The sequence below is a fragment of the Eretmochelys imbricata genome, chromosome 1, assembly GCF_965152235.1.
Source record: "Eretmochelys imbricata isolate rEreImb1 chromosome 1, rEreImb1.hap1, whole genome shotgun sequence".
NCBI classification, from domain to species: Eukaryota; Metazoa; Chordata; order Testudines; family Cheloniidae; genus Eretmochelys; species Eretmochelys imbricata.
The window spans coordinates 20,483,591-20,501,105 of record NC_135572.1 but is presented as its reverse complement, the minus strand read 5'-3'; the positions used below and the strand labels follow the sequence as shown (position 1 = coordinate 20,501,105).

Here is a 17,515-nt window from a genome sequence, read left to right as displayed (position 1 = left end):
TCTCTCCCCTGAGCTAATTCTCCTTAGTAAACCTACCATTATAATCTTCCTGTACACTTTAGCATACAAGTGGCACGAGTTGGCCACTTACTTTCCCCATTTCCCATGCACTCCCGTCGCTGCAGCTCTTGTGCAAGGATGGGCTTGTGGTTATGCCTCCTTAAAATTCTCTTCTTTTCCTCTATTTCCTCTCTTATTTTACATCATTTTTTCATCTTTGTGCATATGAGTCACTCTGCCTGTCATTCTGAAGGGCTCTTTCTCCATTAAGTGCCTCTGTGCAATCCTCCATATGGAAGACACTGTTTTGAAAAAACAAGTTGTAGTGTACTGAAATTAACAAGATCTCCAGCACAGTAATGACAGTGGGCATGACAACTTGCAAATAAACATTAAAAGGGATTATCGCCTTTTCACACACTCTTTCAACTGAGTTTGCAAAACTTTCTATGTGCAATATAATGTGTTAAATGGCAGCATGATTTATTACTCCTTACCATATGGAGGCTAGTTTATGAAGGCAAGTAAAACACTTGCTTTTCACAAAACACACCAGACCCTTTTTGATACAATTACTTTACACAGTGTTAGGGATACAATCAGCCATATTTAAAGTAATAGACAAGGGATGTTGTATTTCTCTGAGGATGAGCATCTCAACGCAAAATCTGATGCCTCTATACTCCTTTGTGAAGGCTTTCCTCAGCCGTGTTATTTCCTCATTCTTCTCGTGTCCTTACGCTGGGAGTTTTGTCCCATGTATTATGTTATTCAGTTAGACTGTCAGCATTTTGAGGCAAGGGTATTTTTTATTTGTTTGTATTGTGGTAGTGCTCAGAGGCCTCAATCAGTAGCAGGGCCCATTGTGCTGGGTATTGTAGAAACATTTAGGAAGATACAGCCCCATCTCAAGAGGCTTACCATCTAGATAAGAACAGATATAATGAGGATAGATGGTCTTTTGGCTACAGTATTGGCTTGGAACTCAAATTTGGGATCAGTTGTTGGCTCTGCCGCAGACTTACTGTGTGTTCTTGGGCAAGTCACTTACTCTCTCTGCCTCATTTCCTTATCTACAAAATGGGAATATCACAACTTCATTTCTCCCACCCTTTGTCTTGTCTCATCAGCTTGTAAATTTTTGGGGGCAAGGACTGTCTTTTAGTATATGTCTTTGTAGTCTCATGTACAGGGGAGTCTGGATTTCGGCTGGGGCCTCAAGGCATTCATATAAACAATACAGAGCCTACATGACACTGAACCACAGTTTCAGTGGAAATACCCATAACCTGACTAATCAACAAGTCTGGTATGAATCCTCTGCTAATAGAATACATTATTTGTTGCACTCACTTGAGTCCTGGCACAAAAAGGTGGAAAGGGAGGAAAAGAGAAACAGCCAAGGTATCCCTTGGGTACATAGGCTAGATATGTGTACATCTTCAGTCATTCAACAGTTGCTTTTTGTGTGAGTAGATAATTATCAATACTCCTGCCAGTGTTGTCTTTCTGTGTTTTAATCAACAGTATGCACCCTCTACTGGCCTGGGTTCTGTCACAGGTGCCTGCCCTGTTGTGCCCCCTGCTGGCTGAGCAAGGCCCTGCAGGGAATAAGTCAATTGCCTCCAGAGTCTTTAACCAATATTTTCCTTTTCCTGGGGTCTAACTTATTTAGTTCATACAGCTTTCCCAAAAGAGTTTCTCTTTAAGTTCAGCAGTTGCCTTCTTGAGTCTGGGAATTTTAGTCCTGGCCTTCCTGACACATAGATTCTCCCCTCAGCTTTGGGAATCTTCCCGGTCCTCCCCACTTGGGATTGGGGTTTTCCGTTGAGTTCTCCCTCCTCGGCACAGGTGACCCACAGCTCCTCTTGCTGCGGCTGTGCTTATTACCTTGGGCGAGCTGTGGCTTTCACTACTTCTCTTTGGGCTAGTCCCTGTCCCAAGTTAATCCCTAGGCTCAGAGGGTTCAGCAAGCAGGCTTCTCCTGCTGGTTATCCCCGTTCTGAGGGAAGCGGCCCTGACTCTGGTTGAATAGGAGAGAGGGGAGCCTTGCCCCACCCTTTCTACAAGGCGCTGGGCTCTGGAAGGAATACAAGCGCAGATTTTCCCTAAATACAGATTATTCCCTGGGAGCACTTCCTTTCTCCACATATCTGCTTTTTATAATTTTCCTAGACTTCGGGGTACCAAACCTCAAAGGAGCCACAGCACAGGATGGGGTGGGATGATCTCTAGACCCTACCATCATCAAGGGGACAGACCACCCCATCACAGACTCCACTGTTTTAGTTGTGGTATAATAACACCTGAAGCCATCTGGGATCCATACCCATTCCTAGCTCCTGCAGCAATGACAAACATGTAACATTTGGCATCTTTATATTTTCTGTTTTCTTGTTACAGTGCAACAAACAAAACTCAGTCTGACATTTGGATATCTGGAGTCTCTCTTAGGTTCCATTTCCTTTCACTTTTACTATATTGTTTCACCCCTTTCTACCTCGCCCAACTTATTTTCTCTGTACCAAATAGGTCCCTTCATTCCTCCCTAAATTACAACTCTTCTTAGTCTTCTTTGTTTCTCCCTCCCTCACCCCACAGCCTCAGATGTGATGAAGAAGCATCTTTCTCACTTCACCGTACCTCACCTGCATGGATTATTCTGAGACATTTCCCCTGTTCCATCATATAAGAGGTCTGTTTACCAATAGCCTCACAGGGCTCACATTTTGTTTTCTATATGTATGAAGATGAAAGACAGGACAAAAACTGGGAAGAACAGCTAAATGCACTTGACATCCTCACCTAGCCTCATGAAAGACAACATGGAAATAATGTACATGTCAGTAGAATGCAGGCTTAGTATGGAAATCCTTCCAAGATTTGCATCTTCAGGCATAACACCAGAAAAAAAATGTCATTTTCAGATTTTCTCCTGCACCTAGGCAAAAGGCAGAAGACAGGTGCGTGTAGTAGCCAGGTGTCGGTTGTTTAGTGCTGTAGTGATATCTGATGTCCTGGAATTTCCCAAGCAATGGCAAGTGTGAGTGGGAAGATGTGTATTCCAGGGAACGTATCACTAATCATTGTAATGATTGAGACCACTCTAGGGGTGATGGGGAAATGATTTATTGCACTTGCTAATTGCAGTGGCTGGATTAAAAATGGAAAACTCTCCTCCTGTGACACAGTCCGGACCTGTCAGAGCACCTGTCCTTTACATTTGAATTAATCATGGCACTTACTTTTGTAACTCAGCTGGGAATCTCCTGGAGAGCATCAATATGGAAGACAATATCTAGGATATCTTATATGTCTTTGTTCTCTACATTATAGAGTTCTTCTCCCCACCCCTCATCATCAATTTGGTGTCTTTCATCCTATTAATTACCTCTCCATGGACACAGAGCAAGTAGATGCAAACAAACAAACAAACCTTCTTCAGGGATTGCAGGATAGGTTCTTGTGCAAAAGCCTCGAGAGCTCTGATCCCTTTCCTTTATCCTGTATGTTGCCAGTTTTGTAGCTCAGTTTCTGTTGGTATTGCCTGCCTGTCCAGCTGTCACAGCACTTGAACACCTGCAATCACTGCTGCTGCATATCCTGCTGTACACTCTGTTATCTTGATTCTAATTAATCAAACTCAGACAGGCATTGGAGAGGATTCTCCATCATACAAAATGCTAATGAGAGGAGGGACTTCTTAAACCTACTGCAAGACCTCAGAAAGACTGTTTTGCTCCTATAGGAGAAACAATGGGAATCAAATCTGGAATCCACATTTCTTCCCTTCTCTGTTCTATTTCTCAAACAAATATTTCCAACTGTTAGATATGCCAGTAGCAGGTCCTCTGTAAACACTAAAGACAGCAATAGAATCTGAAACTTTCTGTTATTTTTCTTCAGAAAGACATGATGAGAGGAAGCATATAGGGCTCATTTATAGATCTGACCTCAGGACAATTCCATTTTGCAGCAAATTTCAAGGTTTCAAATATGCTGCTGTTTTCCTTCCATGTTGGAACAAAAACCAAAACACTGTTTTTGCAAAAATAGAAGTATGTGTGGTACTGGCCTGGGATGCAGAAAATCCTGATTCAAGTTCCTGCTGTACCTGATACACAGCAGAGATTTTCATTAAAGGTCACTCCAAAACCTGGGTCTCCCATATTCCAAGCCAGTAACCTAACCTAACCACCCACGTATGATTATAGTGTGTGGCTGGGAGTGTGTGCCCTGAACCTAAAACAACCTTCCTGACAAAAGTTTAACGGAAACAGATACATCTTCACAAAACATTTGCATTCTGATGAAACAACATGTTTCACTGAAATTTCATTTATGTGAATATGTTCCAAACAGCTCTACCCATTTATGTGAATTAGCTGCTCTGAAATGTGTAGGTTAAATCTAATTTGAGTTTCTCTTATTTTATATTTTTAATGACTTAAGTCTTAAGTTGATTACCCAGTTGGGGAATGTGATTTAGGTAGCAGTAGATAGACTGACTTGAATGATTTTTTTAGAAAGTCCCTCTTTGCATTGAATTGATTGACCTTGTTGTGAACATATCGCTGTGCTGTCAGGAACTTGTTACTGATTGTGTGCTATGAGCAGCCGTGAGCTATTTTCAGTACCATACAGCTTCTGACGCTGTATATTCACATGCAGTTTCACACATAACATAAAAAGAAAAGGAGGACTTGTGGCACCTTAGAGACTAACACATTTATTTGAGCACAAGCTTTCGTGAGCTACAGCTCACATGGGGAAATAGTTTTACTTTGTGTAATGACCCGTCCACTCCCAGTCTTTATTCAAGCCTAAGTTAATTGTATCCAGTTTGCAAATTAATTCCAATTCAGCAGTCTCTCGCTGGAGTCTGTTTTTAAAGTTTTTTTGTTGAAGAATTGCCACTTTTAGGTCTGTAATCGAGTGACCAGAGAGACTGAAATGTTCTCCGACTGGTTTTTGGATGTTATAATTCTTGACGTCTGATTTGTGTCCATTGATTCTTTTACATAGAGACTGTCCAGTTTGGCCAATGTACATGGCAGAGGGGCATTGAAAATATGCCAAACTGGACAGTCTCTATGTAAAAGAATCAATGGATACAATTAACATAGGCTTGAATAAAGTCTGGGAGTGGATGGGTCATTACACAAAGTAAAACTATTTCCCCATATTTATTCCTCCCCCCATCCCCTCCCCCTCGCTGTTCCTCAGATGTTCTTGTCAACTGCTAGAAATGGCCCACCTTGATTATCACTACAAAAGTATTTCTCTCCCCTACCCTACCCCCCCCCCCCCCCGCTCTCCTGCTGGTAATAGCTCACCTTACCTGATCATTCTCCTTACAGTGTGTATGGTAACACCCATTGTTTCATGTTCTCTGTGTATATAAATCTCCCTACTGTATTTTCCACTGAATACATCCGATGAAGTGAGCTGTAGCTCACAAAAGCTTATGCTCAAATAAATTTGTTAGTCTCTAAGGTGCCACAAGTCCTCCTTTTCTTTTTGCTGGTAAAAGACTAATACGGCTGCTACTCTGAAACACATAACCAGTTCTAGTGACTATGTTATGTGCTGGTGCTCAAATACATTATTCAGCAAAAGTTTCCCATTTTAATCGATTATGTGATTTGATGATTCAGTTTTAAGGTATTTGACCAGCTCTAATATTTGTAGGCTACATATTGTGTGTGCAGGAAACTACGTGGCTGCTGTATGGGGATTTGGGTGCCTTTTTCCCAGTCTCAGGTCTGTTATTGACTAGGCGTATGGCCTTGGGGAAATCACTTTGCCCCCCATGTGCCTTTGATGCTTTGACACCTGGCCACAGCTCCTCTTCTAACTTTAGATGTCTTTTAGAATAAACCCTGATGCTTCTTCCTCCCCTCTGGTCTTTGGAGAGCTGGGGTCTACTGCCCCCCCCCCCCAAGTTCTACTGAGAGAATAGACCCACTGAAAGGGATATTTGGGGGAAGGAACAAAGCCCTGGTCTAGAGCTAATAAAAAAAAAAATTAAAAGCCCATTTTTCCATTGGGAAAAACAGATTTAATTAAATCAGAACATTTCATGGGAACATACTGATTTCATCAATAATTTTCATGAATATTTATTGGTATATTTCACTTTCATATGTTTGACATTATATAATAGTTAAAACAAAATGCTTCAACGAGGCTGTTCCAAAGTTTCTGAAATGAAATATATCAGAATTTTCATTTTTTGGAAATTGGAAATTTCAACTTTTTGTTCCAGTTTGGGATGAAATGAAATTTTGAAATGTCAGAATGTCCCATCGAACAGAAATTCTGTTTATCTCTCACGTCAGGGCTGTTGTATTAATCTTGGCGGACTAGTGGGTCCAGAGTCAAAGACGTTAACAGGACTCTGTCACTGTGCACCATTAAATAGATTTAAACAGGGCTCTGGGGTTGGTATACAAAGCCCTCAGCCTGCTTAGTTCCATGGCAAACGCACCAGTACAAATTTTTAAACCTTTTTATTGAAGATACAGAAAAACGAAAAGTTAAAAAAGCATTTGAAATGAAAAGTAATAAATAAACTTTCATTTTAGCTATATCACTAGTTCCCTTTCTCTTTGTCTGTAGAGACTCTTTAGAAGAAAATAAAACTTAGTAGGTAGTATGAAAGATGGTATTAACTGTTCTTTTGGGAGAAAAAATAAAAAGTTAGTTGAGATAAGCTGGAGCTGTTGTTGTTGTCGTTGCTGTTGCTGAAGTCTGATCCAGTTTCCTAGAAGGCAAAACAAAACACACAAGGGGAGAGAAAAGAAAAGCAAAGACAGAAAATGCAGCCTTTGTCCCTTGTCTTACTTGCAGCCTTGTTGCTGGAAAACAGAGGCACAGCACATGGTCCTGTTCGCCACAGTTGCACAATTAGCCACAGTCTTTGGCTGATATTGGGAGTTAGCTCGACAACTTGAGCAGCCACCACGGAACACCAATTTCTCTGGCTGGCCACAGATCTATTTTGACTGGGTGCTGCAAGAAGAATTGCCCCCTCCAAATAAAATGTGCACTTCATTGTGCAATAGGCAAGGACCCTTGTCCTATATGACACGTTTAGATCTCAATAAGGCAGCAGTGATACTGCACTCCAAGCTTGCTGTCCAAGCCTCAGGCTCCCCACAAATCCTAGTCTCTCCCCCTCTCCACACTCAGTCTCAGTCTCCTTGCCCAGCCAGTTTTCATCCCCCCCTCTCCTGCCCCTAATCCTTGTCCCCAGTCTCCTTGCCCAGCCAGTCCCAATTTCCCCTCTCAGCTATTCATCCTGTCTGTCTCTTCCCGGACCATACCACTGGCTCTCGGTCCTGTCTCCCTTCCTGGGTGCCTCATCCGATCTCAGTCTCTCCCCTCGCCCTCTCCCCAGTTCTTGTCCCAATCTCTTTCCAAATTCTCCTTCCCTACCAGTCTCTTTAGCCAACCAGTCCCAGTCTGCGCTCCCCCTGCGGCTCCTACTCACAATTTCTTCCCCTCCGCACTCCAGCCCCGGCCTGCCCGCCCCTGACTCCTTGTCCCAGTCTACTTCTTTCCCTTCCACCCAGTCCAGCTTTGGTACCCGCTGCATTGTAAGCACATAGCTCCCTCCCCTACATTGCCAATGCCCCAGCAGGGGGGTTGCTGAGAGCCCAGGCTTCCTGTTCTCAGTGCCCATATCTCCTTCCTACACCCTGGCCCAAAGCAGCCATTACAGGGAACGTCCTTCAGAGTCCCCATAGCCCTGGGCTGGAGGGAGCATTCTCAGTTGGTCTGTGGGGATGGTGCATGGTCAGCTCTAGAAGCCATGAGAGGTTCACTCAGGTTCATCGTTGACAGAATCTTCTGAAATTTAGCTGTTAAATTCTAGTAATTCTCTACGGAGCAATGTGCAAGCTGTGATTTTTCAGAGGTTTATAACTTGGGCGGGTTTTTCCAGCGACAGCAAAAGGCACATCCTTAGCACACAGGCTACCTCACTGCTAAATCTCACATATCTGCTTCAAAGCAGGGGACACTAGACATTTCAAAGAAATGATTGCCAGAATTTTTTTAACATGGGAAAAACAATACAATTTCCCCTAGTCTCATTCTTGGACACAGCTGAACCATTTTGGCCAAGATGTTTCAGATACATTTAGCTCGAGGCAGACACTTGGAAGGGAACATTTCTGCCTAAATGGTTAAAAGTTAGCAAAAGTACAAGCAACTGAAAACAGGGTTTTATAATGAGAAGTGTCAGGCAACCTTAATAACAGGCTGTGCTACTAGCTCCACCTATAATAAAAGGTAGGGCAAAAGGTGGAGGGAAGAAGTGTAGCTGGCCAACTGTATTCAGCCTTTTGGAAGAGAATATGCAAATACTCTATGTGTGAGTAAGATGTAGACTGAGGAATTAAATCCTTCCAAAATTTGCATCCTCAGGAACAATGCCAGAAAGTATCATGTTCAGGTATTTTCCTGCTCCTAGATAAAAGGCAGAAGGACAGTGTCAACTAGCTATCAGTGAATTGGTGCTGCCATGAAACCTGTAGAAAGGAAGTAGGCATTGGTGAATGTGAGAGGGAAGATGTTGACTCCACTTCTAATAATCACTCTAATTGTTTTAGCGATTGAAATCATTGTTGGATTGTGGGAAATCTGTTTATTGCAGTGATTAATTGTATTGACTGGATCAGAAGGAGGAAACTGTCCCCCTGTGACATGATCCTTGTCTCTCTGAGTATATTGAGATTTCTCTTGTATGTGATGATGATATCGTACATCCACTCTCTCTTGTCTCCAGAGAGAGAGAAGTTTGGTCATACAAATAAAATGCTCACTTTCCTGTGGACGTATTTAACCATTGCTAGTCTCTGGTTTGCCACGTGGCTCAGCGTCTTTTACTTTGTGAATACTGCTAAATTCTCCAAACCACTCTTCCTGAAAATGAAGCTGAGAATCTCTGGGATGGTTCCATGGCTGCTTGTGGGGCCAGTGCTGGTCTCCTCTGTCACCTCGCTCCCTTACATCTCGGTTGATCATAGCCATTATCACTGCAAATCAATTTGGAATCTATCAGAGAACATCACTCTCAGAGAGATTAATGGGGTTGTGACAGAACTCCATATCCAGCTTTTGTATTTGTTGGGATGTTTCTTTCCCCTTATTATATTTTTGGTGTCATCCATCCTGCTGCTGATCTGTCTGAGGAGACACACCAGGCAGATGAGATGTAATGCCTACAGCTTCATGGATCCCAGGACAGATGCTCATGTAAATACGATTCAAGCTCTGCTCTCCCTCCTTGTCCTCTATGTTTCTGGTTTTGAATCTGTGGTCCTGATGACATTGCCTATCTGTCTAGCTGGTAGCCTCTGGACACCTTCAATCTCTTTACTGATTACTGGTTGCTGGATATTCTTTACTGGTTGCTGGATATTCTTCATGCACTCCATTATCTTGATTCTAATGAATTCTAAACTGAAACTGGCATCAGTGAGGAATCTTCACTGTATAAAATGCTGTCTGAGAGAAGGGACCTCTTAAACCATATCAGAAGATCACAGGTGTAGATAACCCCTGTAGGAGACAGTTGGAGTCAATACTTGTTTCTCTACACTGCTTTCCCTTCTCCATCCTGCTGCTGAATAAATAAATATTTTACTGGAGTAGCTACTATGGCCCCTGTGCCCTTGAAATATCTATGAGATAGAAAAGAAATGTGAAATTCTCTAATCATTCTTTTCTCCTTCCATGATCACAAGTGGAGTCCACCATCACAAGAGGAATCCATTACAGCTTGCAGTTCTAGCTCAACAGGAGTCCTGTCCATGACTAGAGTTCTGAGGTCCTATATTACTACAAACAGTTAAAAATAGGGCTATAGACTAGTTGCTTACAGATAGCCATCTTTATTGTTAATAAGAGTCTCAGAGATTGTTACTTGAAGGACCAGTGGGAATGAATTGAAAGGAGGCTACACACCCTGAAGTTCGGGGGAGATTAGGTGACAAACTATGAACTTTTTTCAGAGTGATAGCCATGTTAGTCTGTATCAGCAAAAAAACCAAGGAGCACTTGTGGTACCTTAGAGACTAACACATTTATCTGGGCATAAGCTTATGTGGGCTAAAACCCACTTCATCGGATGCATGCAGTGGAAAATACAGTAGGAAGATATATATACACAGAGAACATGAAAAAATGGGTGTTGCCATACCAACTGTAACGAGACCAATCAATTAAGGTGGGCTATTATCAGCAGGAGAAAAAACCTTTTGTAGTGATATGATAATCAGGGTGGCCCATTTCAAACAGTTGACAAGAAGGTGTGAGTAACAGTAGGGGAAAAATTTGCATGGGGAAATAGTTTTTACTTTGTGTCATTTACTTTGGGTCATTATGCAAAGTAAAAGCTTTTTCCCTATGCTGTTTTCCCACTACTGTTCCTCACACCTTCTTGTCAACTGTTTGACATAGGCCATCCTGATTATCATATCACTACAAAAGGTTTTTTTTTTCCTGCTGATAATAGTCCACCTTAATTGATTGGTCTTGTTACAGTTGGTATGGCAACACCCATTTTTTCATGTTCTGTGTGTATATATATCTTCCTACTGTATTTTCCACTGCATGCATCCAATGAAGTGGGTTTTAGCCCACAAAAGCTTATGCCCAAATAAATTTGTTAAACTATGGACTGTGCATATTACTGGAACAATCTTCCGTGCTCCTTACATCTCTGGCAGTTATGATGGGCTTGAATTGGAGAGGAGTGGTGAGAGATGATGGGGAACAAACCTGCATGCTTCATTGAACCTGGTATCGAATACCATAACTTTGCAGCAGGATCAAACAACAAAATAAAGTTTAGAATAATATGAAATCCAGCTAGGACAAGATATACCTGGCCTTTTACATGCACACTGTACACTCTTCAGGGTGAGTGGTTAGCTGAAAGTAATAGCGAGGACAGAGATTTTTCACTCTGCTAATTGTCATTGAATACTATAACAAAATTGGAAATTGAGCTGGGTGTGCATGCATTTTGATGATAAATCCATGTCCGAGGCTTAAGAAGTAAGTAGTTGATTAAAGTTACTCTCCCATATAGTAATTTATTTTATACTTTTAATGGCTTATTATAGAATCATAGAATCATAGAATATCAGGGTTGGAAGGGACCCCTGAAGGTCATCTAGTCCAACCCCCTGCTCGAAGCAGGACCAATTCCCAGTTAAATCATCCCAGCCAGGGCTTTGTCAAGCCTGACCTTAAAAACTTCCAAGGAAGGAGATTCCACCACCTCCCTAGGCAACGCATTCCAGTGTTTCACCACCCTCTTAGTGAAAAAGTTTTTCCTAATATCCAATCTAAACCTCCCCCACTGCAACTTGAGGCCATTACTCCTCGTTCTGTCATCTGCTACCATTGAGAACAGTCTAGAGCCATCCTCTTTGGAACCCCCTTTCAGGTAGTTGAAAGCAGCTATCAAATCCCCCCTCATTCTTCTCTTCTGCAGGCTAAACAATCCCAGCTCCCTCAGCCTCTCCTCATAAGTCATGTGTTCTAGACCCCTAATCATTTTTGTTGCCCTTCGCTGGACTCTCTCCAATTTATCCACATCCTTCTTGTAGTGTGGGGCCCAAAACTGGACACAGTACTCCAGATGAGGCCTCACCAATGTCGAATAGAGGGGGACGATCACGTCCCTCGATCTGCTCGCTATGCCCCTACTTATACATCCCAAAATGCCATTGGCCTTCTTGGCAACAAGGGCACACTGCTGACTCATATCCAGCTTCTCGTCCACTGTCACCCCTAGGTCCTTTTCCTCAGAACTGCTGCCTAGCCATTCGGTCCCTAGTCTGTAGCGGTGCATTGGATTCTTCCGTCCTAAGTGCAGGACCCTGCACTTATCCTTATTGAACCTCATCAGATTTCTTTTGGCCCAATCCTCCAATTTGTCTAGGTCCTTCTGTATCCTATCCCTCCCCTCCAGCGTATCTACCACTCCTCCCAGTTTAGTATCGTCCGCAAATTTGCTGAGAGTGCAATCCACACCATCCTCCAGATCATTTATGAAGATATTGAACAAAACCGGCCCCAGGACCGACCCCTGGGGCACTCCACTTGACACCGGCTGCCAACTAGACATGGAGCCATTGATCACTACCCGTTGAGCCCGACAATCTAGCCAGCTTTCTACCCACCCTATAGTGCATTCATCCAGCCCATACTTCCTTAACTTGCTGACAAGAATACTGTGGGAGACCGTGTCAAAAGCTTTGCTAAAGTCAAGAAACAATACATCCACTGCTTTCCCTTCATCCACAGAACCAGTAATCTCATGATAAAAGGCGATTAGATTAGTCAGGCATGACCTTCCCTTGGTGAATCCATGCTGGCTGTTCCTGATCACTTTCCTCTCATGCAAGTACTTCAAGATTGATTCTTTGAGGACCTGCTCCATGATTTTTCCAGGGACTGAGGTGAGGCTGACTGGCCTGTAGTTCCCAGGATCCTCCTTCTTCCCTTTTTTAAAGATTGGCACTACATTAGCCTTTTTCCAGTCATCCAGGACTTCCCCGGTTCGCCACGAGTTTTCAAAGATAATGGCCAATGGCTCTGCAATCACAGCCGCCAATTCCTTCAGCACTCTCGGATGCAACTCGTCCGGCCCCATGGACTTGTGCACGTCCAGCTTTTCTAAATAGTCCCTAACCACCTCTATCTCCACAGAGGGCTGGCCATCTCTTCCCCATTTTGTGATGCCCAGCGTAGCAGTCTGGGAGCTGACATTGTTAGTGAAAACAGAGGCAAAAAAAGCATTGAGTACATAAGCTTTTTCCACATCCTCTGTCACTAGGTTGCCTCCCTCATTCAGTAAGGGGCCCACATTATTATTATTATTATTATTAATAATTATTATTATTATTATCTGTAGGTTGATTGCCTAGGTTGTGAATGTGGTGTAAGTAGATATAGACAGGCGGACTTTTTAATGGTTTTCTTCAAAATCTCCCTCTTTTATTTGAATTGATTGAATTAATTATGATCCTATCAAAGTATATGCCAGTACGGTGACAACATATTGCTTGCTGTAAGCAGCTCTGAACTAGGTGGCTATTCAAATACATGTTTTCATGCTCTGCCACCACTAGTTTGTTTAATATTGTTCATACAAAGACATAATTTTTAAAAGTTGCCATGTTTCATTGAGTGATTTAGGATTCAATTAAATGTTTAAGGTATGTGACAAGTTGCAATATACATATGCTGTGTGTAAGAAATAGTGTGCATATGACTGGAAACCAACTGATCTAGATCTAATCTGCATTCTAGTTCGTTGTCTTGTTTTGTTTTACAAAATTAAGTATCATTACCCACATTTTGTTGAGAAGGAAATTGTGGTCCATGTTAACATTAGTTTCCCCCTTGGAAAATATGGCTAATGCTACTTAACCTCCTTTATAAAATGCTCTGCTACCTCTAGGTGAAAAGCACTTTGTGAAATGCTAAATACGTTGATTTGCTTTTAGTTTTTTCTTGCACTCATTTTGAAGGAGCTTTAGATTTTTTTTAATATTTGGGGATTCATATATGATGCTATTATGTAAACATTCAAATAGCCTCCTAACTGAGTTTTTGGAAGTGGATTGAACTATCACGCTGCAGAGTGTAATATCACATTATAAAAAACAAGCTTCTAGTGTTTTCGGTTGCTGAAATATAACCTCCAAAATATAAATTGATTGCAACTAGGTACATCTGCACTGCAGCTGGAGGTGTCATTTCTGGCTTGGGTAGACATACACACACTAGGTTTGATTGAGCTAGTGGGCTAAAATATAGAAGTGTAACCCTGGTGGCACAGGATAGCTGGCTAAGTACGTACCTAGGGTCTTCGGCAGGATTGTACTCAGGTGGCTAGCCCAGGCTGCTGTCTGCACTGCCACAGGTTCACAGCTACATTTAGCTCACTAGCTTGATCAAAGCGAGTGTGACTATGTCTATCCGAGCTGGAAATTACACCTCCAACTCCAGTGTTAACTTGTCCTAGTGTTGTCTGCAGAAACAATACCTCTGAGGAAGGTGTTAATTGCTTCTTTACATCACAATAGAATTTTAATTATAAAGTCTACTTGTGTTAATCTAGATTAACTATTTCATTGCTGTTCATGTTAGTAGAAAGATTAAGTTAGGATGTAATGGCAATATTTGCACATGGGACTGCAGAGTAGCTAGTGGCTGGCTGGGTTTCCAGGCTTCAGAACTGAGGATTTTTAAACTTTCTCCTCCTCTTATTTAAAGTCACCTCCACCTTGCCAAAAATGATGGACCAAAGAGTTGTATCACCACCACCCAATGACTTAGTGCCAAAGAACTTCCCATCTCTTTCTGTGTGCCAAATACCTCAACTATCCCCTATCCACCCATCAAAATCTCTAGTTCCACCTCCCCATTTATTTCTGTGGAAGGAATTTAATGTCAACATTCGTGAACACAAGGGGATTCCATATTAGATTAAATTAGATGGGGCTCGGGGTGCGAAAATGGGGGGAGATTACTCCATAAATCCATGATTCTTGCCACATTAGTTATGTCTAAGGCACTGCATAGGCTAACAGGCCCTGGCCTATTGCACAATGCTGCACACATATACCTCACTACGGACCTCATTGCAGCACCCAGCCAAAGGGAGAGCGGTCTTCCTCTCTCCAAAATACAGAGCAACTCCATTGAGGCTGATTCAGATTTTGGACAGATGAAGATTCGGTATGTGATATGCTTCCCTGGCACCAGGCTGAGGATTGGAGAATTCACATGGTGGTAGAACCCCTGGCTGGCCCCTGCTCTGTCCTCTTTGCATTACTCTGAAGATATCCTCCCCTACTAAAGCCTTCATGGCAGTTATAATGGTTTGGTGATAATTGTTAGCCATTGAGGGTGATAGAAATGGACAGGAAACAGATATATTCGAAAGGTATATACATTAAAATGTGGTTAGAATACTTTTACTCTCTTCAACTTTTCCTTTGTTCCCTTTACTGTATTATATTTTTTTCAGTCTATTTTTTGCCAGATTAAACTTTCTGTTTTCTTATTACAATGGTGTGAACAAAACTTGCCGAGAACTTTTCAGAGACACAGATCACCAGCTACCCTACTTGAAAGCAATGAGAGCTGTGGGCACTCAGCCACTTAAAATTCAGGCCAGGAACTTTTCTGTTTCATATTCTACTTCTGCTTAGTTATTCCTCCCTTTCAGCTTTCCCCCTTATTCCCCCACATAATTATATGCAACTCTTCATCTTATCCCCAAAGTTAGTTTCTTTCCCAGCTGTTCCCCATGGAGCTCTAATTTTTATTTTTTCTCTCCTGAGTTGGGATGAGGGAGCATTCTTCTCTCTCTCTTCCCCGTACCTCTGCCCTTGCACATCCTCCACATTCATAGACTTTCTCCAACATTTCCCCTCTCCCACAGTATAAGGTACATTCAGAACCATAGCCACAGAGGTCTCACCTCTCGCTCTAAGTAGGAATATCAATGGTAGGGTAAACCATGGTGTGTAGCAGCTGACCATCTGTCCACCAACCTGTCGAAGAAAATATGTAGATACCAGATGTGTGAGTAGGATGTGGATTCCAGAATTAAACCATTCTGAGATTTGCATCCCAAATATCAGCACTGGCAAAATGCTTCCCATGGTCACTTTCAGATCATAGATAAAAGGCAGGCAGGCTGTGCATGCAGCTAGCTGAATACCAACTGGCCCCACAGGAGCTTTATTCTGGAACTCCGCAAGAGGCAGGCAGCGGTGACTCAGAGTAGAAAACATTTGCCTCTGTTTAGCATTCCACTAATTATTTTAATAATTTTGGTCATTGGAGGGTTTGTTGGAAACGGATTTATTGCAGTCATTAATTGCCTTGATTGGATCAAAAGTAGAAAAATCTCTTCCTCTTATATGATCCTGATCCCTCTGAACACATCAAGATTTATGTTGCAGGGGAAGTTAACAGCGCATATCCAGTCTCTACTTTCCAAATATACTCAAACTGGCTCCTCTGTATACAGCATCTGTTATCCTACGGATGTTTGTAAACCATGCCAGTCTCTGGTTTGCCACCTGCCTCAGCGTCTTGTACTGCATGAAGATCATCAGTTTCACCCAACTGCTCTTACTGTGAATGAAGCAGAGAATCTATGGGATGGTTCCATGGCTGCTCCTGGGGTCGGTGCTGGTTTCTTCTGTCACCTCTATCCCATTGTTGTGGACTCTGTGTGCAATTCAGCACTGCAACTCAACAGGGGATCATCTAGAGAACAACTCTGTGACAGACATTAATTGGCATAGCCCAGATGTCTTTTTTTTTCTGTACATTGTAGGGAGTTTCTTTCCTCTTACAATATCTTTGGTGTCTGTTAATTACTTCTCTATGGAGTCACACCAAGAAGATGCAACAAAATATAACCAGCTTCAGGGATCCCAAGACAGGTGCTTATATAAATGCCATAAAAGCATTGATCTCTTTCCTTATCCTCTATGTTTCCAGTTTTGCTGCTCAAACTCTATTATTACTGTTTAACAAGGTAGATAACTACATCTGGACTTTTGAAATCTGTGCAATAATGGTTGCTGCATATGCTTCGGTACACTCCATTCTCTTGATTTTAATTAATTCCAAACTAAAAGTGAGGATTCTCCAATGTACAAAGTGCCATCTGAGAAAAGAGACTTCTTAAACCATATCATGAGACCCCGGAGGGATGCCATCCCTCCTGAAATAGAACTGGAATCAAGCCTGATCCCTCTTTTCTCAACATTTATTCTCTTTTCCATCCCATCCCTCAATTAAAAATGATTTCCCTCTTTTAGGTATTAATATGACTGGCACTCTTTACAACCTCAGAATATTGGCAGAGATTGAAATTTTATTTCCATCACTTTTCTCCATAAGCACATCACAAGAGGAATCCTTTTGAATTGGTCATCCATGTGGGGACAAATGATCTCTGTAAGCACGGAGAAGAGTATTTGAGCTTGTGGTTTCTAAAGACCGGTGGGAATAAATTGAAAGGAAGCCAAACATTAACATTCTGGGCAGCTGAAGTGACAAAGCATGGACAGGATGCAGCGTGGGCACAATCTTACAGTTTAGTGGCGTTTGAATCAGACAATAAAAGTATATGCACAGCTGAAGGTGGGGGGGAGAAAAGCACAGTCAAAACTTACACAGGGATCAGTGAATCTGGCATCAAACGTCATCTCATTGCTGCAAGACCTGAGACCCAAGAAAGATTAGATTTGGAGGAAACGCCTGTATTCAGACATAACTGTCTCAGTATGTACACAGGATGTGTTTCCCAGCTTGATGATTCAGCTAAAAGTAATACAATGGAGAAAACTAGGCATGTGAAAATGTGCAGTTGAATTGTGTTTGTAGATAATAACCTGAACAGCGTTTGTATGCATTAAGCCTCTGATATGCATTGAGCAATTTCAGGATTTAAATAGAT

The 17,515-nt window shown here is 42.2% G+C and overlaps 1 pseudogene; it reads left to right on the top strand.

The window, feature by feature from the left end:
• Positions 1–14,593: 14,593 nt before the first annotated feature.
• On the top strand, positions 14,594–16,741 carry LOC144259722 (taste receptor type 2 member 40-like; annotated as a pseudogene).
• The last annotated feature ends 774 nt before the right edge of the window (positions 16,742–17,515 follow it).